Below are 25,769 nucleotides of genomic sequence, written 5' to 3'. Positions count from 1 at the left end.
TTGTTGGAGTTGTGAGGGACACTTAAAGGCCATGTAGTCCAACTGCACTGCACTGAACAGGGACACCTACAGCTGATCAGGTGCTCAGAGCCCCATTCAGCCTGACCTCAGGTGTTTGGTGCCTATATGGCAAATAAAATAAAATAAAACATCACTTAAATAAGTGCTGAAGAGCGACTAACTTTGTTAAGTATTATGCCACAACAAAGCCTTAATGTAATGACAATGCTTTTGGAATTGTTAAAAAAGGAAATGTCAAGCAATGTGCATGCTAATACTCCATGGCTGAAACAATTAGAGATGTTTAGGATGCATAATTTTAGGAAAACTGTCTTAAAGTGCCCTTTATCCAAACAAAATAGACATAGAAATTTCTACATATGAAATGCTGTTTCCACTGAATCCTACTAAGATGCTATCTATTTTTGTTCAACGATGCAACTTGGAATCAAGTTATGCAGATTATTTAATTTTCAACAGATCTTTTTTTTTCAACAAGCTTAATAAACCTTGTGGATATGACTTTTTTATCACCTGCTGCACCAATCCAGAGAACTTAAAAGGAAAATTTGTCAAAGAGCTTAAGTACCTTAAAAACTGTTATTGTCACAATTGTTATTGTAATGCAGTCTTAATTACATTATTTGTCCTCACAGAAACATAATAAATGTCTCCCTCCATTATTCCGAAGACAATAAAACTTTCATTACATTTGTGTTTTCTGTGTGTTTGTCATCTGAAATGTTCAACCCAAATACGAAGTATTGCATCTCTCTCACTCTAATTTCCTTGCTTCAATCAAGAGGCTGAGAATTTATCATTTTCTTCCCTCCAACACGCATCTCATGCACTCCCCAGTGTCTGCCTCAACAGCTGGGAAGCCACAGGTAGAAGGCACCTTCCTTCACACAGGCTCCAGACAGATCTGTATGAGCTAAATAAACCATTCCAGCAGTTTTCTGCTAGGAATCTCGCGTAAGAGCAGCGGCTTTGCGTTTGAAAGGCAGGAAGGTGTTTCCTCGCTGCAGGCAAGCAGGACATTTGCATTTCATGGCTTCCAGAGCAATTTGTCACTTTGAGACCACAGCAACAGGGAGTCTGTGCATGGGGAAGTTTTCATCCACTCCTACAACCTTCAGTCATCACTTTCCCCCTGAATGGCTGTAAGATGTGGGACATCACCACTCTCTCTATTTGTTTCACAGGCCCTGGATGGGTTTTGATCCACTTCACTTGAGGCTGAGGGCAATGTTTCCCCCTCTGTGTGTTTGACAGATCATAAAACTGCTTTCTAAAGTAAAACAAACAAACAAACACACAAACAAAAAAACCAACAAAAGAAAACAAACCTGCAAAATATAATTCCTTTTCTTTTTCTAATTTTATGACCTTAAATTGGTCCATCTTGTTGAAAACCTTCTTTGAAGGTGACTCTCCAAAGCTATTATTGCCATTTGGCTGTGACTAGGTTACATTTAATGAACAAGATCCCAGTGTCAATAGTTCATTCAATGGTTGGTAAGGTGAATCAGTTCCAGCCATCTATCCACAAAGCAGAATACCAGGCGAACCAGGGTGCTCTGAGGATAGCAGTGCAAACATTTGATGCCCAAAGAAACCAGCTCCGAGGAGGGTGAACACGCTGAATACATCTACTTGTGCCTAATGGTAGGAAAAGCTAACAGTAGTATTACCCTTTTGGCTGCTTCCAGCGTGTAAACCAACATTTGCAAAGTGCTCTGGAAAGGTCTGTATGTAACACTGTGGACTGACAAGAATTGACATCTAAGTCCTCTTCTTCCCATTATTAACCTTTAATACTGTATATACTTCAGCAAACTTCACTAAAAATCCCATGACAATAAGATTTTGTGCTGTGGAATGGATTACAGAACTCGGTCCATCTGTCAAAACACACAAATAAATGACACTTAGGCCCAACTCTCTTCCTGTTCAACAGAGGCTCAGAAAAATTAGGAGACTCGATGGAGGTCAGACTGGAATCAGTGAGAAAGAGGAGGCTGACATAGCAGTCTAATAGCCATTACAGGGGCTGTAACTGCGTGCTAGCTCCTGTGATAGAACACACAGTGCCAAGTACAGATGGCATATGCTTCCTCTACTGTGCATATCCAGATTGGCAGAGAAGGTCGAGTGTCCTCTGCAGCAGCACTGATGACATGGCTGGTGGGGAAGGGGGGCATGTGATTCAGACACTGCCCTAGCAGAACAATGTCAGTAGTCAGGAACAATCAAGATGTCCCCACTAAGCTCACTGAGCACAGCTAACAGCTGGCATTTTTAACACTGGAATTTTCAGGCAAGTCAGATCATTATTTTTTATCAGAATCATGATATAAACAGCATATCATATATAACTCCTGCCTTAGAGTCCTGCTAGGCAACAAAGCGGCCTCAGAAACGAGATACCTGTCTAATCTATGTCCCTTAAGTAGGTTAAATCCCTCTAACACCTTTCACGCCAGCATTTATTCTGTATGGTGCTCAGGCTCTCATCATGTTTGACATTTTATCTCCGTTATTGAATTGTCTTTTCCTTGTTTTGCTCATTCACAGTGTATACTGGCCAGCCTACAAAAACGTAATTTGAGTGTTTTAAATGAGACTGATATATTTTGACTGTGTCCTTGCTGACATAAAGGACTGTAATGCAGCCAGCTGTTCATTGTTACTATATTAAATAAAGCAAAATTCCCTTGTGATATACTATATACTAACAAATGATGTAATGAAGCACTGGCCATGTGAAAATTCTGTCATGATACCACCCAGCATCCCCATGAGCAGCCAAGAGGCCAAATCACTTGTCTGAGAAGCCCCGTTAACACGTCACCCTTACAACCCAGAGCTGTAATTGCTTTAACCTGACACGCTGCTCATTTTCTGTCCTGCATGCTCCAGTACGCGTACACATTTCTTTCCTCTCTGCTGGAGAAAAGGCATACAAAACAAAGCCAATTTAACACATTTCTCTGCCTTCTTTCCCCCACATGCACCAGGGTGGCAAAAGGTACAATGCAATGGATGGGGAGAACTGGGAGCAGTGTACGGCCTACGAGACCCCAGTACATCTGGGAAGCAGGATAGGAGGTAAGAGCAGGCACTGCTTTTACTAAGGGAACTTTCGGGCAAGAGAAACCAAATCAAAAATAGCAAACCAAGTTTAAACCTTCAGAATGCACTGATAGCGCCCAGGAAAACTCAGATGTGTGGGATGCCTTCTAGCCAGTCACATGCTGCATGGGGACATGGTGATGGAATCATGTCACCAATATAAGCAACTGGCTGTGGAAATTGTGCACTGCAATACAGCTCTAGCTGAATTTGTGGAAGGTTTACATAAAAATTGGCCTTTTGTGAGTTTACACTTACATCAAATTTGAAACATTTATCTCCTGCCCTTTTCAGAGCCCATACAAGGTAGTAGTTAGCAGAAGGTTCATGCTGTCTGGGTATAGTGGAGAACAGGACTGAGGGCACTGCAGTGACACAGCTGTCTGTGCTATGTGCTGAGATAACTTGCTTGGAGCCAGAACAGGTATCTCCACTAAGCAATGCAGGCATACCCCAAGCACTGAGATGAGCAGAAACTGTGATTTCACAAACACCAGTCCTGTACTTGAGTTGCGTGGTTAAAGATTTCAGACAAGGAATAAACTCCCATCTGAACTCCAGCCCTGCTCTGCGGCAGTTTTGTCTAGGTGCTACGTGTTCTCTCCTAGAGGGTTCATTGCAAAAACATCAGTGGCCTTTCACTAGCAAGGAAGGGGAGGAGGAAGAGCACCATATGGCATATCCCCAGTGGGTGCATACCACAAGCCTTTCCCATGTTTACAGTTCTTGGCCATGGTCTGAGCCCAACGTCAGGCTAACCTTGAACCTTGCAAACTAAATACAATCCTGAGAGTGCAGCTGGAACAGGTGGGAGAGCCAGATAAAGAGCTCAGTTTCCAGAAACAAAAGAAGAAGTATTCCCCCCCAAATCCGTGCTGTTAGATGCTGCTCTGATAACATTTCATTCTGGAAATGGCAGTGGAGTATTTTCACCACCACACACTGTGAAGCTGAATGCAAATGTCCTACAATTTTGTTGCCCAAATAGCGTGCTAGGAGTCCCACACCTTAAGGACACAGACTGCTGACTCACCTGCCCTCGCTTCCAGCCATAGGGAACTGTGCTGCAGAAAAGCCATTATACAGAACTGCTCCTGCTCCATAGTCTGCCTGGAGATGATAAATACACGTTCCCCTCCTGCACCCTGGGTGGTGTCTGCTGCCAGCTGTGCTGAAGCTGCCCAGCTTCCACATGAGCCCCATGGTGGAGCTGCTGACCCAATTGCAGCACCTGGGGAACACTGTTAAAATTCCTACGGGCAGGTGTGACTGTGGAGCTGCAGTCTGTGATCCAGGATCTAAGCCTTCATGGAGCACTTTTATTTCTGCAAGATAATTAGTGGTGTAAATGAATTGGCAAGAACCATTTTTGCATGAAAGTCCAATAAAAAACCCCATTCTTAATTGTTCTCATGGCCTCTGAGGCTGTCTAATCATGAAATACGTGTTCTGTGTAACCTCTGTTTTTTAATTCCCTTAATTTTTGAACAAACAGAACTCCCCTCCCCATTCCCTCTGGAAGACAGATAATATGTTATGAAGTATTTTGGCAGAAGACACCGCTTATTGTATTTATTGGCGACATAATAATACATTAAAGTAAAAGGGGAAAAATTAAAGCTGTTAGAAAGAGGTCAAATTCCAGCCATTTCTCGGGAGTAAGGTTCAGTTTTGAAGTCATTTTTCAAAAGAGGTTTTGCATTTACAAAATCTAATGAGGTTAATTTGAGACTGAATGAGCTAATCATCAGCTTGGTATTCTGGACACCACAGATTTATCACTTCCTTCAGTGTGATAATATCATTTGTCATCTTTCTTCTGCTACCCCATCAACAGAATCATTTTTACTTCAGACAGATGCTCTGAGTTCCACGCTCCTGAAAGCTTGTGCTGTCCCATTGTCTTAACTCTGGAGAAACCATTTTTGGGAGGATTGCTGCCTTGATGTGAGCAGTTCTGGGTCTCAGCTGTTAGTGCAGGAGCACTGAGTGACCTGCTGCTGCTCGTGGCCATGGGACTTTATTGTTCTGTTCTCTGATATCACTTATAGAATAATTCCCAGGAGATGCTGTGTTTCCAAAATTTGCAGGTTTCACACTGTGACTTTGGATACACATAAATTCTACAAGGTAGGAAAGGGGAAAATAATGGCTTGCCTTCCACCTCTTTGTCACAGAGCTGAATCGCATTGCTGTGTAAGAGCTGCTTACTGCCATACTTGCAGGACGCTCATGGTTTCCTCTCATTTCCTGCTGTGCACCTCCCAAACTTCTCTCCTGCCCTGCACAGCCAAAGCCCATCATCAGAGCTTCCACGGAGTGAGAGCTGAGAGGGGCCACAGCCCCATCGCAGATGTTTATTATTTGATTAATTAACTCTAGCTTGGCGTTAATCACTTGCACATTCAGACAGTGGAATCATACAGGAAGAGAACAATATAAAGGAAAATACCCAGAGTGATGATTTCCATTTCAATGGGAGGGAAAAAAAAAGAGGGAAAATCTCAATCTGAAACCAGCATGCTTTGTCCATGACTCAAACCTGCCAATATTGCTGGTTTCCATCTTGCCACTGAAAGCCAACACGTACACAGTCATTAATCATGGTGAAGACCCAGCCTGAGCAGTCCTCCTGCCCTCAGTGTGTGTTCCTTATCATGAGGCTCCACCATGACACAGTTTTCCCCTTTCCCTATTCCTGTTTCTGCTGACTTCACAGAGCACTCATGAACCAGCCAGCATCCCCTTCTTCCCACCCCTTTTCAGATGCACCTACAGAAAGATCTGGTTTGTTCTTGGATATTTTGTTGTCTGGACCACATTGTGTTGAGCTACTGCTGCTTAAAACTGTGAGAAAATAGCTAATGTAGTACAATGGCTATCTCCACCCTACACCCTGTGGTTTTCCAAAACCACAAAACATGACGACACTGCAACCAACTTCCCTACTCTTATACATATAAACGTATATCTATGTTTGCATTACAGTATATTCATAATTAAATGGACAGTGAACAAATCTACTAATTACCAATTTTACACAGAAGATGTTGGTATGCAGCCTTTGGATGCAGCCTGCAGAACTCCAAGAACTTTGAGAGGGAAGCCATCAGAAAAGATCTCCATTACGTGGTTAACTGCACTTATGAAACTCCCTGACCAACTCACTCTGCACATTGGCTTGAAACTACAGCTGCGAGCTGTACAAAGGAAATGACGACAGGATATAAAGGACTAGGGAATATTCAGTATTTACTAAACAAAGATCTTCATTTGAGCATGTGTCCAGTCATACCACAAGTATTTGACAGAAACAGCTCCCCGAGCTTGGACAGGTCACAGAGTCATTGCTGTTATTTTGCTGTGCACATACAAAAAATCACTTTGCATTAATATACTTTCAGTAGCAGATTATTTCTTCCCCTCTTTTAAAATTGCCATTTTAAGCTAGAAAGGCAAGCCTAAAGGTACTGGCAAATATGGGAATAAGACCTGCAACCTGAAAACTTCATGATCATTCTGAGACACACATTTCACACCTTAATTTTTCAAAGGAACTCTCTTCAGAAGAAACTCTTTCAAGCTCAGGCCAAAACTCAGGTTAGAATCACACCAACTTGCTGAAAGGGATTTTACAACTTCATCTGACTTCTGGGGGAACCAGAGAGTAGTTTGGGTAATCTTTAATATTACCAGATGAGAGCTGTTCCTATAACACAATCTGTTATGTCTTTTTCTTGGGATCTGAAGAAAAGGGCTGTTGTAAAACAGTATTATTTATGAACTGTGTTGCAGTGTTTGCCAGACAGCAACGTGCAGGCGGTACATCTCCAACCAGGCAGCACAGAGATTGGGGCTGCAAGGACAGGCTGCCACCTCTGAGGAGCCTTCAGTCTGAAGAATCAATAGAGGCAAAAGGCCAGAGATGGGTAAAAGTGATTTGATGACTTACCCAGCTTCAGAGCTAGAAGGGAAACTGATATCCCATTCTGCTGGAAAGGGGAGTGGTGGCTCCACACTGACGATGGACTTGTTTCTGTTTGCAGTTTTTCCTGCTCTCATTTTACAAGGGACCTCTGTCATCATTGCATTCTCTGAACTTTCCCATCCTTGATTTTTGCTCAGATGCGTCTCTACTTCTTTCTTCAGCTGCTGTTTGGAACAAACTGACAAGCATTTGCTGCTGGATGAGTAAAAAATATTTGCTTGATTCCTACCCACTATGGATTGAAGAGACAAAAGAAAATAGCAGTGAGTCATATTTTACGTACTTTTTCAATACCTCTTAAATGCAACCGGTTCTACTTTCACCTTCACAGTTCAACTAATATGGAACTTCAGAACAGATTTATTCTCGTGCAGTAAAGCTCAGTCCCTCTCTAAGACCCCAACGTGCTCCATTTTTGTTTTAGCTCTGTGCTTAACATTCAGCCCAGAGCAGCTGCGAGCTACAAGGACACAGATGAGGAAGTTGTGTTATTTGTGCCTTTCAGGATTGCTAATTTTCTTGAGTTGACAGCCCAAGATTAGGCAAAAATTTGTTGTAGGATAATTTTTTTTTTCTTTTTTCAAGTAGTGCCCATGCACATGTAGCAACAGAAATAGCTGCACAGCATCTGGCTAACTGTACAGGGACCCCAATCATTATTTGGATGTTAGCTTTGTATTTTATGATCTCATTTTTCCTCGTAAGTGTGGAAATATCAGAGTTTCACTCAGCCCTACCAGTTTGTTCCAAAGTCAGGGGAAATGAAATACAATATTGAACAACACAACAACATGTCAGGAAAAAATAAATGGAATGGCTTTGTGGTGTCAGCTGGTGAAGAAATGAGATGAAATATTTTTTCCATGTGCTGAATGAGCCCAGACAAAATCTGTCTCGATGCTAGGCTCACTGCAACCTGCTTGTATCATTTTTGGAGACATGAGAAATCTGCTTTATGGCAGGTACTCAACCATGCTGTACACTCTGAAAAATACTCCCTTTTCTCAGAATGAAATTTTTCACAGTTAGATAAGATAGAGTGGAAGATATTTGCTGGAGTCTTCTGGTACAGCCAAGCACATTGGCTGTGACTTTAGTCACTAGAACTCTTCCTTAGACTCTGACTCCTCTTGAATCAGAACTAAATGAATAAACTCCAATAAAAAGAGAATTCAGAAAACGGAGTGCTGGTTCCAGGTGACATCATATGTTGGAGAATGAGTTCTGGGTGATTGTGGGTTACTGGAAGTCTATGCTGGGTGGATCTAAACGTGATTTTTTACTTTTCTTTCAGGCTGAAGATACCTCTAGCTACCACTGAGTTGATTTCAGGTAAATACATATTACTTAAGGCTTAACATTTTGGCTCACAGAAACTTCAGGCCATTACTTTTAATTAAACAAACAAGACCCTTTGAAAACTTTATGGTATTCCAAAGAGAACTCTCATCCATGAGTAAAAAGCTCTTTTTCCCATCTCTGACCTACCTGTATTCCTGTGAATTTCATTCACTACCTTACCACTCTCAAACTGGAAATGTTCTGCAAACATTACTCACGCTAACACCCCTAAAAATGCTTATTCCATGGTTACATTCCAAGCACTGGCAGGACACTTTATTCACTGCAGTAACTGAGAGCACTGCCTGTTCTCACTGTATCTCCCAGGCCACAATCGCGGGTGTCAGATGTGTTTTTGCTAACAAGACTGTGGAACTGGTGAGCAGAGAGATTTCCCACCCTTCCCTTCTCCCAAGCATCCGTCAAACCGCAGTTTCAGAGTGGCCACACCCTGCTTGTTATTGTTAAAGTAAAATATTAAAGGTGGGTTCTTTTTTTTTTATCTTCCTTAGCCTTTCACCTTTATTTAGAGTGCATTCAAGGGACATCTGTGTTACTGGCAATAAGATCACGTGAGGGAGCTTTCTATAAATAACACCACTATTAAATAAAGTGCTGGAGCACGGCATTCACTAGCACAATGAGTTCAGTGCTGTAGTATGTATTCTTGCCAGAGCTGACTCTCAGTGAAGCATCCTTTTATTTTCATTTTGGAACAGAACTTTTAATGCGCAGATGAAACTGAAAGGTGAGATTCCGAAGATGCACTGCCAAATCTGCCAAATTTCCTAGGCGACACTGGCAGGATGGCCAACATCCAGCAGTGGTCAGTAACACCTGACTAGCTCAAGAAGTGTTATGATGGTTAAAACATTCATGTGAATGAAGTACATTAAGTTTCTCTGACTGAATGAGTCATTACAATACTGAGATTATTTCAATTTAAGATGTTTGGCATGTGAAGGAGTAAGGTAAATACTAGATCGTGTTCTTCTGTTTTCACAACTGAAGAAATGTGAACTCCATAAAACGGAGTCCAGACTTGCAAAGAGCTACAGAAAATCCATCCAAGTATGCATTTATAGCAGCTTTCTTAGAATAATGTAGACATACCCCAAATCAGTTCTAAATTGTCTTGGTCAGGGTTGGCCTAGGACTAGTCAAAACTGTGATTTACTGAGGAAATTTAGTAAATTATCTTCCCAAGCTCCTCACTCTAAACTTTTATTCTTAAATAATATCTCTATGTAAGCCCAGCTTGAATGATCTAGAGAAATGACTGCAGTGAAGACAATATAATTTAACCAAACAAAATAATAAAATTGAGGTTTGTCTGGAAGAAACAGCCAGAAGAAAAAAGAGTGTAAGACAATGTAGGAAGTGATAATAGACATGATTTCACCAAGAGGGCCCAGAAGCAGCAAAGAGATTATGGAAGAAAACCTCAAGAGTTGATTAGAATAATAGATTGTTTTCCTATTCCCAAATATCCTGTGGAATTTAATAGATAGGTTGAAAGAAATAAAGCAGTGGTTTGTTTTGCTCATGACATGAGGGAGTTTAAAGAGAGCTACATAAGCCACAGGTTGGCCAGTATTAAGCACACAGGTCTCTCAAACATAATGTCTACAGTCCACATGATGTAATGTTAGAAGTTCCTATTGTATACAACGTTCCTTTAAGGGAGAAACTGATTCAGCTGAGAGGCATGAGTGTTTTGATAAAAGATTTGTACAGACGTTGGAAACGTATAACTCAGAGAAGTCTGTTCAAAAACTGGGCCCATTATTCTAATTGTATACCATGGAAAGAAAGCTACATGACTTCTGAAGAACACATGGAATAAGGATATCTATGTCTTATTGTGCTGACCCATTCAAATTAGGTCCAAAATACTCACTGCTTTTCTCACTTAATTCTTTGGAAAACCCGTAACACATCTCTTAGAATAAATATACTTTAAAAAGCATAAGAAAGAGGAATCAGGACTGAATAGAGAACAAAACAGGAAATCTTCTTGCCACCATATAAATCCACTACTAACCCACACCCCTAAGTGATGCATGCAGTTCTGATGCCCTCATCGTAAGATCAGGCAATTGTTCTGAGAAAGGTAACAAGGATGATTAAAGGTTCAGAAGAGCTTTCATACAAAAAATTATTGGGTGGGCTCAGAATCTTCATGCTGGATAAAGAGTGGAAGGCTGCAAAATCCTTAATGACATAAAGTCTGCTGCTTCTTTCAACACAAGAACCAGACACGAACAGATGAAGATACAGAGCCAGGTTCAAAGAAGAAGTGTAGACAGGTGCATGCAACAGGTAATAGTGAAACTGAAAAATGGATACAATAGATGCAATAAATTTATGCATGTTTGTGACAAGTCTGAATAAGGACATGGAAAAGAGATCCTTAGCTGCTGCTATACAGACAAATCTCAACAAATTCAGGAAATTCCATAAACTAAAAATAGTTGGAACACAGGAGTCTACATGACAGAAATATCATATACTCCTACTATTCTTACTCTTCCCTGACACTTCTGTTTTATTCCAACAGGTCGGGCACTGGACACATTGATGTTCAGTGTTAAAGCTCCCGAAACAGTAACATTCTCAACAGTCCTGGATTTTCTCTAGTCACTTCAATTCTTCCCAATTTATCACTGACTCCACTGGCCATGATCTATAGTTTCTGCCATTTTTGACATCTTTCTACCTGATGAGGCACGAATGAAGATTTCTGAACTGATGGGAGTTCTGCTTATTGGTGAAAACGTGCTCCTCCTTACCTTCTGTCAGCATCCCTTCCTTTAGATAAAGTCAGCCTTTCGTCCTCAGTACCAAGTCTGTCTTAATGCTGGTCCAGAACACTGGGTGGCAAACACATGTACAATGACAGAAATGCAGTATTAGCACAAGTTCATTTGTGAATAGATTCAAAATGAAGAATGGAGATCATAGTTGTAGCAGTCAGCTAATGACTGATATTTGATACATTTCTCATATATCTATTGTAGAGGCATGAAATTGATTCTTCATGGCTAAAATGAAGATTTTCCTCTAGGTCATTCCCTGGAAATTATGCTTCATGTCACGAGAGTGACATTTATATATTTTTTTCAATTTTTTTTTTTTTTCAGGACTGATTGACTGTGCTCTTATATCTTCTGTTGAGATGCAGCATTAAAAATACTGAGCGCTGAAAAACAATAATGTTGGAGGAATACAATTGCCAAGTAAAATAAAACAGAATTAAACGTAAACTTCCACCATAGAGCTCCCATGTGTTGGTATATGAGCCTTAGGAGGGCAGGGTAGGCCTAACAGAGACTTGTTTTCTTTGGCCAGTAAACACCGAATCATTTCTTAACTTGGCTCTTGTTTGAGATATCACATTCTATATTGACTACCCCTTTGTTCCCCCTCTTTACAGTCTTTTGAGTTTCTTTAATATATGACAAAGTCTTTTAATTCGTTATCAGAGTTTGGGTTTTTTTTCAATTCAGAAGAAGGTAATGTACTGTGCAGTATATTAAAGGGAAGCTAAATATTTCTGGTGACAACTCAACACCTACAGAGTCCAAACCCACTCCCTGCTAACGTTGGTTATCCTATCCCCTCTCCCTTAAGCCACACGGATTTTTGATTACAGTATAACCGCAGACTTGCACAATAAATCAGTCACTGCAGTAACACGGCAGTAATGACACATTTAGAAGTGTAACTTGTGGCACTCAGCCACCAACCAGGGGTCTGTGGGGAGCTGTGGTACCCTGGGGAGGAAGGGCTGGAGCAGGCCCCACATCTTCAGGGCAGTCTCACGGCACTGAGGACAGTGGAGCTTGTACTCTGTGTTTTAAGTTAAGCTGTCAGCTTGTGAACTGACGTGATTGCAAAAACTGATTTAGACACACTCAACAGAATGACTGTTCAGAAGCAAACTTTTATGATTTACCTCAGAATGAGCACAAGCTCTGGCTGGGGCAGACTCTTGGAGGTGCTGGGCTGCGGGGGGAGCTGGTCTCCTTGCCCTCTCAGAGGTTCATTTTAGAATCATAAAATCATCAAGGCTTGAAAAGACCACAAAGATTATTTAGTCCAACCATCAGCCCACCTCCACCATGCCCATTAACCATGTCCCTCAGTGCCACATCCCCATGGCTCTTGAACACCTCCAGGGACAACCATCTGGGCAGCTTGTGCCAATGCCTCACCAACCTGCTGGACTTCTGAGGAGCTTCACTGAGATAAGTCTTCATGGCCGTCTCTGAAAAGAAGGTACTGATCATTTGACAATTTGTCTTCCAAATGGCAGTTACCCCTCGATTCATTTGAGCCCCTGCCCTAAGCCCCTAAGCACGGCTTAGCTGAAAGATCATTAATTCAGAGCCACTCTGTCATTTTTCCAAATTCCTAAATAAAAATCAATACATCCATACAAAAGCACTAATTTGTGTAATATCATTGCCAGGCTCTGTATGGTATTCCAATGACTGGTCTGGATTCATAGGCTCCTACCTTATAGCTTCACACCTACCACGCCTATAAAAAAGGAGTTACAACATCACTGTATCCAAGCATATTGTATAAGCACACTGATTAACTCAGACAAAGCACTGGGGATGTCTAAAACACAACCAAACCATTGTATTTCATCTAAAGCTGCATGTCTGTTATAAAGGCAGACACTGAAATGCCCCAGATGTGTCACTGCCGAATAGGATGATGCTATTGGACTGTGGCATCAAAAGATGCCTCGTTTCTTGAGACACATCATTAAGAGGTAAGGCTTTAGTAAATCATATCATATGGAAAGGAATATGAGAGTGCAGAACACTTCAAAAGGAATAAGAAACAACAACAAAACCCAGCATTGCAGGTTTAGGACCAATCCACCGTGTCACACATTTTACATTTGGAGAACTGTCAGGATTTACAAAATGTACAGCAGACACCAAGATTTGCAAGAGTTAAAAGAGCAATTCAAACCTCTTGAACTATATTTAGTGTTCGTAAAACTTGCTACGGTTCATGGACCTGTTTCTTCCATCAGTTAAGTTCGTATTTCTTTCAAAGAGCAACTCCCTTTTCGTACTTTTAATAACACTGGTTTTCTACTAACTGAACTTTCATTGAAACAGAGCAGCCTCTAAAAACTAGACTGACATAGACACTTACTTGGATTAAAATATTCATTTTCCCACTTCGCTTCTTTACACACAGGCTTCTCTTGATTCATTTTTTATTCCTCTCTTACTTGGCTCCATCTGCAATTTCATTGATTTTTTTTCCTTTTTGCCATCTCTCTGGAACATAATGAAAACATGCAGCGTTAACGCAGACTTGGAAATAGCATAACAGGATTGCTCATCCCAAATATAAACACATGCCTTTTTCTGCACTTATCTGACACCTTCCTTAACAAAAACACATGTACACATGGAAACAGAGAGTGGCTGTCACTGTGGTCCAGTAGTTTTATTGTAAGTTGTAATGTCTGGTAACTTTACTGCAGAATTAACATTCTATGTCTATACAGAATATTTACTTATGCATTTATTAATGTGCACAAAAACAAATATTTCTATATTTGGGGCTACTTGTTAACTGAATATAGCTTCTGCTACAATAATATGCTAACAAAAATTATTGCTAAAAAAAGCTGATACCTTCATAGCATGGGCTTCTTTAACACAAAATACAGGTGCCTGTAACAAGCTCTTCAGATCAAGTGTATTCCGGGGGTAGGAATTAACATCTTAAAATCACTGTTCAGGAAGTTGACTGGACAACTTGCATTCACAGAGCACCATATCAGGAAGAGCACTTTTGAGTGCTTATTATTTAAAGTGAAAAGAAAAGCTAGAAAAAAATATTAAGTTCTAAACATAATGGGTAAAAATAATAATGAAAAAGTTTATTAAAATTTAACTATAATTTTTTTTTTTAGGGTAGTCACATATCTGAATTCAAGTGAGGTTGCTCCATCTCTTCCTCACAAAACTGATTCCATACAGGAAAGACAGACGCCGTAAAAGGCATCAAGTGAGTGCTGTTGACAGGGCAGTAGGCTGGAATATCAGACAGGAGAACTTTGGCTTCAACAGCCATTTCAGATCACTATAGCTGCAAACACACAGACTATAAAAAGGAAAAGTACCACCAGTGACAATATTATGTTCTGGGCAAGTTTCCTTAACCTATTTACACCAGGTTTGGATTTGACGATAAGAGTTCCAATAGAGAGCATTTCATTAACCATGTGTATCTAAAACTGCTATTGGAGATTCTCAGATGGCACCTATCAACAGCATATAAAGCACATTTACTTTATGGCTCACTACGATTTAAAAAACAGCAAACTGTCTTTGCTGATGTTATACAGCTATTTCTGCACTCTTAAGTTTTGGACAAAACCCAAAAGTTTCAGACTGAATCCCAACATACTTACGTTCAAATACTGTCTCAACTTGGAACTACTGAAAAACATTCTTTCAAACAAAGGCACACAGAGCTCGGCTATCTATTGAAAATGATCAGGCATCTTCTGAAGAATAACAAAATATTAACAATAGCTTGTGATCCAAAAAATGGTTAGTGAGCACCAGCGACGTTATGTCCTTGCTACACCTACCATGAGAAAAGGCAAAACCACAATCCCATAACTACAGCGACTGTTTTTTCTCCCATCTAAATCCAACTCTTGCAGAAGAAGAGTGGGGTTTTTGAACCATGTCAGAGATGAGTAGGGAGGAAATGAAATAGCCACTTTGGCTCATTCACTGAACTTGCTATGGGAATGGACAAGAGCTACCTTTTCTTAAACAAGGTGATCCCTCACAGATTCTGGCATCTAGCAGCTCATCTGTAAGCAGCCAAGTTAAACACCTCTATGCCAGACAAAACCAGCTGTCTGTGTGGCTCTGCCAACTCATCTGCTCAATATACCTCCTACTAGTGGGCTATGATCTTTCAGTAAATACACCGTTCAAATGCAAGTGGTTTGTTTTTCTTTTTTTTCCTGTTCTCTAATCTTACTTAGGACCTCAATTTTCTAAGAAGCCATTGATGAACTACAACAATACTGCTGCCTGTATTACCACCAACAACTGGGCATCAGCTCAGTTTAATTGGCTAACGTAGAGATAAGAAATATGCACACAAAATGAGTGTGCATTACAGTGCTGTTGTCTTTTCAGAGTTATTCTTAAGTCCATTTTCAAATATGAACTTTTTCCAACTAAGAAGAAGAAATATGTGTTTTCATTGCTCACATCAGTGAAAAACCCCAGCGAAGTCCCCAAGAAACAAACCTTGAGGAAGGCCTCCATTACTCAGCCTGACCCACCATGGCATGCCATTTGCTTTAAACATGTGGTAACATTTCTGTTCCCCCCACTGCCTAAGGATCTGCCTCCTCCGTAACTCCCGGGTCATTTTACCCATCTGTTCGGGGAAATATGTGAATATTTATCTGGATGAAGGAGAAAAAAATTAAACCTCTCTGTAAGAATTTTCATCTCTCTCCTCTCCCTTTCATTCCTGAGCATGGCAGTTTTTCAGGAGGGGAGGTTAAATTTCTACCAAAAGACCATGGATCAATTTGTGTGCACTCACCTTTGAAATGTTCCTATCAGCTTTGCTCCATGTTTGCTGGGTGCAGGGAAGCTTCTCCCCGCAGTGAACTCTTTGTTCCCTCTTTGTTCAAACAGATATCTGTCTATTTTCAAACTGGTAAAGCTAACTAGAGCTACGCAGGATGGATCTGACCAGGGAAGCTAACACAAACCAGCAGGACACTTTTGGGGTTGTGTACATTCCCTTTATATGATGTCACGCTCACTTCTGACTGGGGGGAAGTGCATTTATACGATTTACTTTTCTAAAATACACAAGCAAAGTACAGAAACTATTTGAAAGTTGTTAAATTCAGTATATTTCAACATCATTTAAGGCGCAAAATAAATTAAAAGAGGTGAGGTAGATTTAGATCCTCAGTCCTTTCACAGCTAGGAAATGTTTTCTGTAATGTTTATGGCTATCCATAAACTGCAATATAAATATAAAACTCTACCTTTAATGTTTAAAAAGCTGTTGCCAGAAAGATTTTGGAAGTGCATCGGTGTATTATTTAGTTCTGTGGCACCATTGTAAGCATGCACATTTCATTGGGTTTGAGTGTAAGCTCTGGAAGACAGTGCTTTTCTATGGATGGCATATGGTCTGGAATAGTAAGCACATTATCAAGAGTTTATTGCCGTCAGCTCTCCTAATGGTAGGGATTCACATCTTTCACTTTTCCTGAACCTCTTTCTATAAAGAAATGACTGGGTATGACAAAAGAATACTCACGTTATTCTGAAGGAAGAATTTATCCATTATTTTGAAGTTCTATATGTATTATTTCATCATTACATCTCAGCAGAGGATGGGATGCATGTCCCATGGCTGCGTGCTGTGATTCAGAATGATTAAGAGGAACTGGATCTTTCCAGAGGAAGAGCAGGAAGGACATGATGACTGCTGGTACAGCTTGTCTTCAGGAATCACTCCCAGCAAAGTGAGCAAGGCTTCCCTGAGCAGAAAAGCATCAGTAAGAGTTTGGAGAACTGAGGCTCTGAGCTGGAGTTTTAGATTTCTTTTTTGTTTTGATCATTATCATCTTCCTCTTAAAGCATGAATCTGTGAAATCTGCTGGCTTATTTTGGGATAGGTTCTCTGTTTCTTCTTCTGGCCTCTCCTCTCTCCAGGTTTCCCCTGCTACACAGCTCATCCTGGCAGAAAGGATGCTGAATGGCTATTTACAACCAACTATGCTCAGACCAAATAGCACCAAACACATGTTCAATGTGGCTGTAAATGCTGATGTTTCAGCAGCTGCTGCATAAGTGGATAAATGGCACATCAATGAGGAAGGGTAGCAGCCATCCCAGCGTAAGCTGGGCCCCCCCCTCACTAAAACATATGCTGACTTATATATTCCTTTTATTGATACAGCCCTGAATACAGAACTTTTTTTTTTTTTTTTTTTTTGGTAATTACAAATATTTGGAATTAAAATGTATGAATGCATTTTACAGGAAACTACAAGAAACTTCATTTTTGCTAGTACTGGAATATTTGCTTAAGTATGGATTGGTCCCATTCCACTTAAATAGGCAGAATTCTTAAGAGAACATTGGGGAAGTTCTGTTTCCTTTAGCTACAAACAAAACAGAAGGGCAAGAAAAGAAAACATTAAAAAAAAATCAATTTGAACTCAACTTAAAAGCAAAACTATACCCTTGATTTCAAACCAGTTCCATAATCAAAATTATGGGATGGAATATCTTTGAATAGAAGACACATTTCTGTATTAAAGCAATGTTTGATTGCTGCTGTGAGAGTGGCAAGATCTCTAGCAGTGTATCTGCACCAGGATCAGAGTTCATCCCATTTTAACTACTGATTTGTGTGAGGGAACGTGAAGAATTTAATCCAGCCTGCAAATTATTCCGTTTCCCTTCATTCTTTTCTCTGTGTCGGATATAGTTCTTTGGTGGGTGTTTGTTTTTGCAGCCATAGTGATGAGATATATTTGTTGGCTGCAGTCAAAATAGTTCCCAACAGTTATCTACTGGCATCGACTTTTTATTCAACAAATCCAGACATTTTGCCTGCTTTACACCCAAAGGGGAAGAATTTGGAGACTCTGGTCCCAGAATAGCTCTTATGTTGTTCTTCTAAATCAGACCCATAATTCACCATTTTGAATACCACAAAAAGTCAAGATGGGTGCTCACAATAACTAGAACTGGATCCATTCAAAACTTTCTTATTATTCCATTACTGAGGGGAAAAAAAAAACAACACACGATCTCATTTAAATCATAAATATCCTTCAGAGCAACATCCTTTATAACAATAAATCATGCATTTTTCTCACAGCACTGCTTTGCTCCTGCTCTGCTTGGGGTGAAAAACCATCCGCGTTTGATTTGACAAACTGCTGACAAAACCCACTTGATTTTATAATATAGGAATCAGACACATGCTGGGAATTGATACATATCTGACTGCAGTGCATTGAAAAGCATGTGGATGTGTGTATAAATACACTTTGGCTAGCTGACTTTGCTGACCTTGGCCTTAAGCAGTGATTTGGCAGATCTGCATGGCTTATGGCTTTGTAGAGCAGTTTAACTCCAGTGACCAGCTTGGAAACTCCAGCTGTGATTTTTGGGGGGCTTCTGAATGATAGAAGGACAGTAACACTGTAAGCTGCTGAAATTAAAATCCATCAAAGCTTTCAACCACCACAGCTCATAGGAAACTGAATTCTCTAGCAGCTCAATCTGTTATAGCAAGCTGTGGCTCTTTGGGATGGAGCACCGCCCAGCCAGGCACCCCTCCCACCATCCTGATAGCATCTAGCAGGCTGAGAGCTGGAAGCAGGAACCTCTTCAGGCATGCCAGCATGAATTGGCAGAGCTTGGGATTCAGGGCACGTACCCACACGAGCTGTCCTTATTCCCAGGGCTGGAATAGTCCCATTGATTCAGTGCATCCAAAGTAATTGGATTATGAAACAAAAGCAAGTTCTTTGCTTGTGCTTTCTCTACGCCATTTCCTATGGATATGGGATGCTTTTAGTTCTATTTTCAAAAAGAGGAGGCTCTACTGCAACAGAATTTGGTACATTCTAAGCAGTTAACAGCGCTGAGAAGCTGTGCATTGGGAAGGGCTGAGTGTGAGGGTACAAAATTCAGGATTTGGGTAACCAGTGGTAGTTGTTTCAAATAACTCTGGGCAAATTCCCAGCCTCTCTGACCTCCAGCACTGACACAGAGCAAGCACTTGGTTTGCTAACACTCTCTTGCCACCCTTAAGAGCCACTCTAAGCCCCTATGGGAAGTAGCAGAGCGCTATGGACTGGATTTTTTTCAATCAAATCACAAAATGAGGTTTGCTGTTGAAAGGGAATTAAGGTATAATCTTGCTGACATAAAGCAGAATCAGCGAAACACTTTTTGTCTCAGGCACAGATTGAATCCAGTCTGAGCACAGGGATGATTTCAGGGGTTTCACTCCGTTCCCAGGTTGACCGCTTTCCAACACATTCACGTTCCATCCTGCAGGACGCATTGTCACAGCAGCTGTAAGGAGCCCTTTGTGTGGGGCAGAGCTTCACAATGCCGCACTGTAGGGGCAATTTGTTTCCCTTTCACTAATGAAGATGTATAGGACACGAAGTGCTAGTCACTGCCTTTTCCCCATTCTGCTGGAAGAGATAGCACTGCTGTTCCCAGCGCAAGCAGGAGCGGGGCCGGCTGTCAGAGCAGCCCACGTCCTGCAGGATGGGTGTTGCTAGTGAGTATCATTGTTTGAAAGTAAAAATAGTTTCTAAACAGAATCTTGTGGGAGGATAGAAGCTGAGTTAAAAGTTGGGCAGTGGCCAGCCTGGCTCTCATGGAGTAATTGCTAATTGTGTAAGCTCTGCCCAGCGCTCTGTTTACCAAGGATGTTTTGCCCATTTTAGCTGAGGTGGGGCTCGTTTCCTTAACAGACACTGAACAGCGCTGCAGTCTGCTCTGTATCCTGCTTCAACAGAGCATGCTCAGATCCTGAGGCATTCACAAAAAGTAAAAGTAACCCCCCCATCTCCCTACCCTACGCAGATAAAAGGATCAGGATGCCCTTCATGCTGAGCGTTTACCTTCCCTTATAGTATACTTCAGAAACATTCAAGGCCAAGGTCAGTGCTGGCCCCAGTTAATCCTTCCTGTCAGACTCTGCTTCAGTGCAGCACTGCCCGTGTTCCAGTTTGATCAGCAGTGCATGTGAGCAGTGTATGGAACCTGAACGTGTGTTCCCTGTGACTGTTGTTGGGTTGCTCCCACTCACGATTACTAATAGCAGTGGTCACACGTGGTGTGTTGATATTAGCAAATCTATGTCCTGTCTGCAGCAAGATGAAAGCTGACATTTATTTACTGAGAAAAAAAAAAAAAAAAAAAGGCACTGTGGGCTGCAAGCTGTACAGTGTGTATTGGTGCACTCATGTAAGTGATTTAAATCTCGTAACAGCACTAGCTGGGAAACCACAGATTTTTCCTTTGTTTGTTAATTAGCATTTCTCTCTCCTTCATTAATAAAATCAACCCAAGACTAAATCAAATCAAGAACTTTTTCAGATAACCTAAAGCTTAAGGCACGTGGTAACTGATTGAAAGAGCACTTTAAACTCCACAGAACTCTTTGCCAAGAATTCAGAATCAACAGCCAGAGTACTTCTGCAAATCACTGCCAGATCAGAGGATTAGAATTTTACTACGATTATTCCTGTGCCACATTACACAGCATTAGATTCGCTCCCAGATAGTTAGCTCCCAGTTCTGAGTTGCTATCATGTAATAGCTACATTCTTAGAAGTTTTTTTAGATGGTTTGAGGTATTTGTGCAGTCCCACACTAAATCAGAATGCTTGAACTGGTGTTTTAACTCAGCACACGTAACTGGATAGGCACTGGATGGCCCATATGGAACGCATAGCTAGATTACACATAGTGGCACTGGAGTTAATTACATCTGCACCAGCACTCTTAACTCTACATTCCTCAGCCTTTGCCAAGTTACGTCTAGAACATGGAAAACCTTGTATGACTGTGTTTGCTTAATGGGAGTGTGATCTACATACCTCGCCCTTAAAAACAAGGAGAAAAGGAATGAGGACATCACTCTTCCACTTTTAACGGTGACACTGCACTTGAGGAGGCCATCACTACCAAATAAAGCACTAGCTTGCACCCTGTCCCACATCTGAGTTATAGCCCAAGGGACCTCCAGGCCTCTCAATTAGACTTTCTTTGCTTCTTGTCTTCAGCTTGTTAGCACACCCATCTGACTGAAGCAGACTGCCGCTGATTATGTACCACATCCCACAAAGAGAGAGAGTGGTCCTGAGTGGAAGGATGTGTGATGTGCCACAGAACAGGAATTCTGTGCAGAAAAATCTTTAAGCAGTGATGTCCCTCAGGATTTGTACTCAGCAAACTGCATACCAGTCCTTGAGAATGCATTGAATTTTGAAAGATTTTATGGACAGTGAAGATGACATGTTTATTATCAAATTCTTAGGCCCAGTGCTTCTGGATCATGTTGGAATATTAAGAATATCCATATTAGCTCCACAATATGCTTCTGTGAGGAATTCCTCAAAACATCTCACTTATTGCAAATGCATTGTGCCTATGCTAACACATAATGTGAACATATCTGGAAACTCCAGGCTGTGCAGTATCTCTGCTTAATCTGCTGGCCATTCATCAATCCTGGATGGATGTAGACAAGACTCAAATTCCTCCTGCAAACAAATTTCCAGATGGAAAAAGATGACGCAGAGAGGGAAATCAGACCAGCCAGACCCTGTCTCAGAGATTGCTTGCAATCCCTGTGTACTCCCTTGTCAGGAAAGATGTGGGCACACTCTTTCCCCATTTCCTATGCCAACCTTCTGGTCCTGTGATACGGAAAATGGTGATACGAAAGCCAGACCTGCCAGACCTGCTTACTTTGTGTCTTGTAGAACTGCATGCTGAGTAGACATTTGACTCCAAGCTCTTGTAGCCAGACAGATAGACCACTAAACCCTGGTAGCATCTCTATGAGGATGGGGGAAAAAAAAACGAGTGGCAACAGGACTGGGTGATGGTGTTGATGCAGCAAACTTGCTAGTGATTCAGAACTCCCTTCTCAGCCCCCCATGAATGCTGTCTTGGTAGCACCTCTTGTCCCAGTCTCAAGACATGCTGCATTTACATCCCAGACATCATGGGGACTGCACCTTTGGCAGCTGGCTAAAAGGAGAAGGAGAAAAAGAGAGAACAAAATGAGAAAATAAGCTCACCTACTGCTCTCTGCTTTCTCTTTCTGTTCAACTTTAACTCCTCAGAATTGTAAGTAGTAACAGAGAAGTGAATTTAAGTAAATTGCAAAGGGATTACTTCTGAGCTTCACTTTTCAATAACAAGAACAAAACACAAAATAGCCGTATAAAGTAAAATAGGGACAGCTTAGAGCAGTATATCACTCAGCAAATACTTTCGGATTCTTCTCCCACTTTTGCTTAGCTGCCCCTCCCCAAAATTGCTAACATCTGAAATGCACAGAGGTGGCCAAGAGGAGCTGTTGCTATTTCATCATTTCCGGGAGTGAATGAAAGCTGAAATAAATAATAATAATAGTAATAATGAAATAGATGTCCTAAAATCTGAGCAAATTAGTGCCTGCCCTAGAGCACCAGAGCACATAACTGCCATCCCATGCAGCCTGTGCTCTTTCCCATCTGTCTCTACCTACAGCATTCATAAGGCATCCAACAAACAGTATTTCCAGTGAGCCATTTTCAGATAAGTCATATTGATGAATAGTATATAATGTTACATAAGGACTTAGGTACAAGCAGACTGTGCCTTTTAAAAGAATTAAAGGAGCACAGCTTCCCAGAAAAGAGATTAATGCCTTTTGCATGCTAACATTTTTTTTATTGTTGGGTTTTTTTTTCCCTTCCCTTTTGGATACAGCCTCACCTTTATCTCAGGAAATCCTTCCAGATGCCAGAAATTCATTTATTTTAGTCAAGTAGAAAGCAAAACTCACTCCTTGAACCTTACTGAAATCAAACTATATATAAAGAGAAGATTGCCTTTCAGCTGAATTTTGGGAGGAATTCTGTTGTTGGCCATAACCACAGAATAAGAGTATATTATGAGATGCTGGAGCAGGTCTTTACTTTCCTAATTTTACTTTTGCTACCTGTGGCTTATACAGAATAAGCCCAGTACACATTGCTATCCATCTTATTCCTAAAGCTTATGTTTTCTAAAATTATATTCCATAATTAAACAAAATAATACTATAATATAAGAGCATTAGTTTTAATGAAAGCCAGTTCTGTATCAGTCTTCGGCTCAATTTGCTCTTCACAGACCCCAGCAATAAAAGGATTAACTATTGCAAATCCTCCTGGTACTTTACATTTAATCACAAGCAATTTATGGTAATATATTCCACATGTCTGATACCACTGAGAAAAAAAGTTGCAAATAAAGCTTGCTGATGCCTCCAGGAAGAAAGCTGCTCATTCTGTTCTAATATTAGAAGCAGACTACAGCAACGCAATGTATAGCATTTGCTCTATACCCCCAAATGCTGGGTTTCAACATGAGCATGTTTCATGCTCATACAGAAGCAGTGTGAGTGCTGGGCACCAAATGAGCTGAGAATATCTGTCACACGGATCCTGGATTACTTACAAATATCAAGAATTGAAAAAGAAACTTTGCTGATGTTTCAGTGCAACCATAGAAGAGTATCAGTATTAATGTGCCTTTTTTTTTCATAATTGAATGATGTTTCAGAGTGAGAAAGTATTCTTGAATACAGCATACATTCTCCCTTCTTGATATGACTCCCACTCACAGTTGTTTTTTTAATCGGCCAGATTTTAGAAAAGCTTCTTTTTAAACCAAGCTACTGCAATAGAAGCTTGACTCCAGAACACTTACCAAAGATGGGGTGATAGATGCTTTGTAGGAATTTGATGGCACTGAGATATTCACTGATTAGCTCTTGCTTGATCCTGGATGAAGCCAGGGCACCTGGCTCTCCCTCAATTTACAGTTCAGAATTAACCAGGAAACCTGGCACACACAACTTTCAATTCAGGAAAGGGAAACACTGTTTGGCAAGCTTGCAAGGCTGCTGACCCTGCTCTGCTGGAACCACACAAACCATTCTGCTCTGCACCGCATCTGCGCTACTCAGTCTTTCCTTACATGAGTCCTTTGAATCTGATCTGTGTGAACAGGAACCTACAGAGCAGAGCCACAGGGTCTTCTTGTCAATTCCATGCCCAGCTGTAGGTGTAGGAGTTGGGCAGCACTATAATATGATTTTATCTGTTTTTTTGCTTACCTGTGGAAGCGTATCATGGAAGTGAGGGTAGCATTTTGGTAGCTTTCAAGTTCTGTAAAGCAAACAAGAGCTCACTAAAAAGTAGTGCACAGCCATGAGAATGTGTGCCTAGCAGCTGCCTCAACAGCTTCTAGTTTGTGTCAGCAGGCAAAAACAGTGAGTTTTTAGACTGCAGATAGAGGACAGGTTGGCATTTATATTTAGATATTAATTAAGCTGATAAATTAATGGCTATTTTTCCTATGCCCATAATTTTCAGAGTTTCAAGGTTGGCTTTTTTTTTTCCCTCCTCCTTCTCAATTTTCTTACCACAGCTCTTCCCTGAAGGCTGCAAACCTAATTATGAGAGGAGTAAAAGAACTAATTATTTTCCCAGTAACATCATGTCATCACTCACCATGTGTATATCATTAAGTAATGGCTAGGTGTCTTCAATTTCTCTCTTTTTAAACATGCATTCTGGCTTGATGGGTCCAGCAGCATCAAGCAGCAACTGGGTATAGGCACAAAGCACACTGTTGACCTTGAAATTGAAATTATTCATTCACTTTCATTATCTACATGTTACAAGAGTTGTGCTGGTGAGATGTTAGAGACCAAACTGGCAAAACTCAAACAAATTATTCTTCATAAATATCTTTGATTGATCAATTAATAAGTTTCTTATTGAAACTAACTCAAAACCACAGTGAGGAGGGTTTTAATGGAGAGAAATGCTTGGTGCCATTGGGTGACAGAATATGAATTCTGAAAGATTAAAAAAATAAGTTTAGTTTTATGGTTTTTGGTTGTTGGTTTTTTTTGGTTTTTTTTTTTTTTTGTTTTTGTTTTGGTTAAACAGAAAAACATAGACTGTTTTGGGGACCATTTCTTTTCCACAGCAACCCTCATTAACACAGGTTTCTTACATTTTTTCTAAAGAGATCTCCCAAGTAAAATCCAACTTCACCTGAGTTCCAGAGCTTTGGCTGTCCATGGTGTCACTCTGCGTGACCTATCGATTCACCCATTTCAGGACATTCACTTCAGACATTTTCTTTTCTTCAGGTTGCTGTTGTCTGTCACCCAGAAAGGTCTGGCCAGAGAAGAAAGGCAGAATGTTAATAAATATAAAGCATTGCTAGGGAATAGCTGTCAATTGTGAATTCAAGGCAATACCAGAAGACAACTGTAAGATTTCAGATGAATGGTTTTAATGAAAACAGATCAGATATCATGAAGTATTTCAATTCGTAGCCACAGACAGAAGGAAATAAGATGTAAGTTAGAACTGCTCACACCAGCACTCTTCTGAGACAAACAGATCACATACCCATCTCTTTGTGATTTATTTGGCCTTGGAAACCAG

The 25,769-nt window shown here is 40.7% G+C and overlaps 1 protein-coding gene and 1 long non-coding RNA gene across 7 annotated transcripts in view; both read right to left on the bottom strand.

Annotated features, from left to right (window-relative positions):
* LOC116225367 (uncharacterized) overlaps positions 1 to 12,739 on the bottom strand; it is a 28,892-nt gene extending 16,153 nt beyond the window's left edge. For 5 of the 6 annotated variants that reach the window (XR_016470412.1, XR_016470408.1, XR_016470411.1 and 2 more), the window contains exons 1-3: positions 11,257 to 11,537; positions 7,088 to 7,355; positions 4,169 to 4,460 (exon numbers count right to left, since the gene is read on the bottom strand). The gene's annotated coding sequence lies outside the window, so the exon portion shown is untranslated. Of the gene's footprint in view, positions 1 to 4,168; positions 4,461 to 7,087; positions 7,356 to 11,256; positions 11,538 to 12,422 lie in introns of those variants that run through there. The other variant, XR_016470409.1, reaches the window with a different exon arrangement.
* Positions 12,740 to 13,417: 678 nt separating this feature from the next.
* On the bottom strand, positions 13,418 to 25,503 carry LOC149916279 (uncharacterized). Its single transcript, XR_016470407.1, has 3 exons — positions 25,371 to 25,503; positions 22,018 to 22,302; positions 13,418 to 13,773 (listed from the first exon to the last, which is right to left on the bottom strand). It is a non-coding gene; the product is annotated as an uncharacterized LOC149916279 (long non-coding RNA).
* Positions 25,504 to 25,769: the final 266 nt, after the last annotated feature.

This window comes from Phasianus colchicus, chromosome 12, assembly GCF_987193195.1.
Source record: "Phasianus colchicus chromosome 12, bPhaCol1.hap1.1, whole genome shotgun sequence".
Taxonomy (NCBI): domain Eukaryota; kingdom Metazoa; phylum Chordata; class Aves; order Galliformes; family Phasianidae; genus Phasianus; species Phasianus colchicus.
The sequence above is the reverse complement of the archived record's forward strand: the minus strand, read 5'-3'. Positions and strand labels throughout refer to the sequence as shown.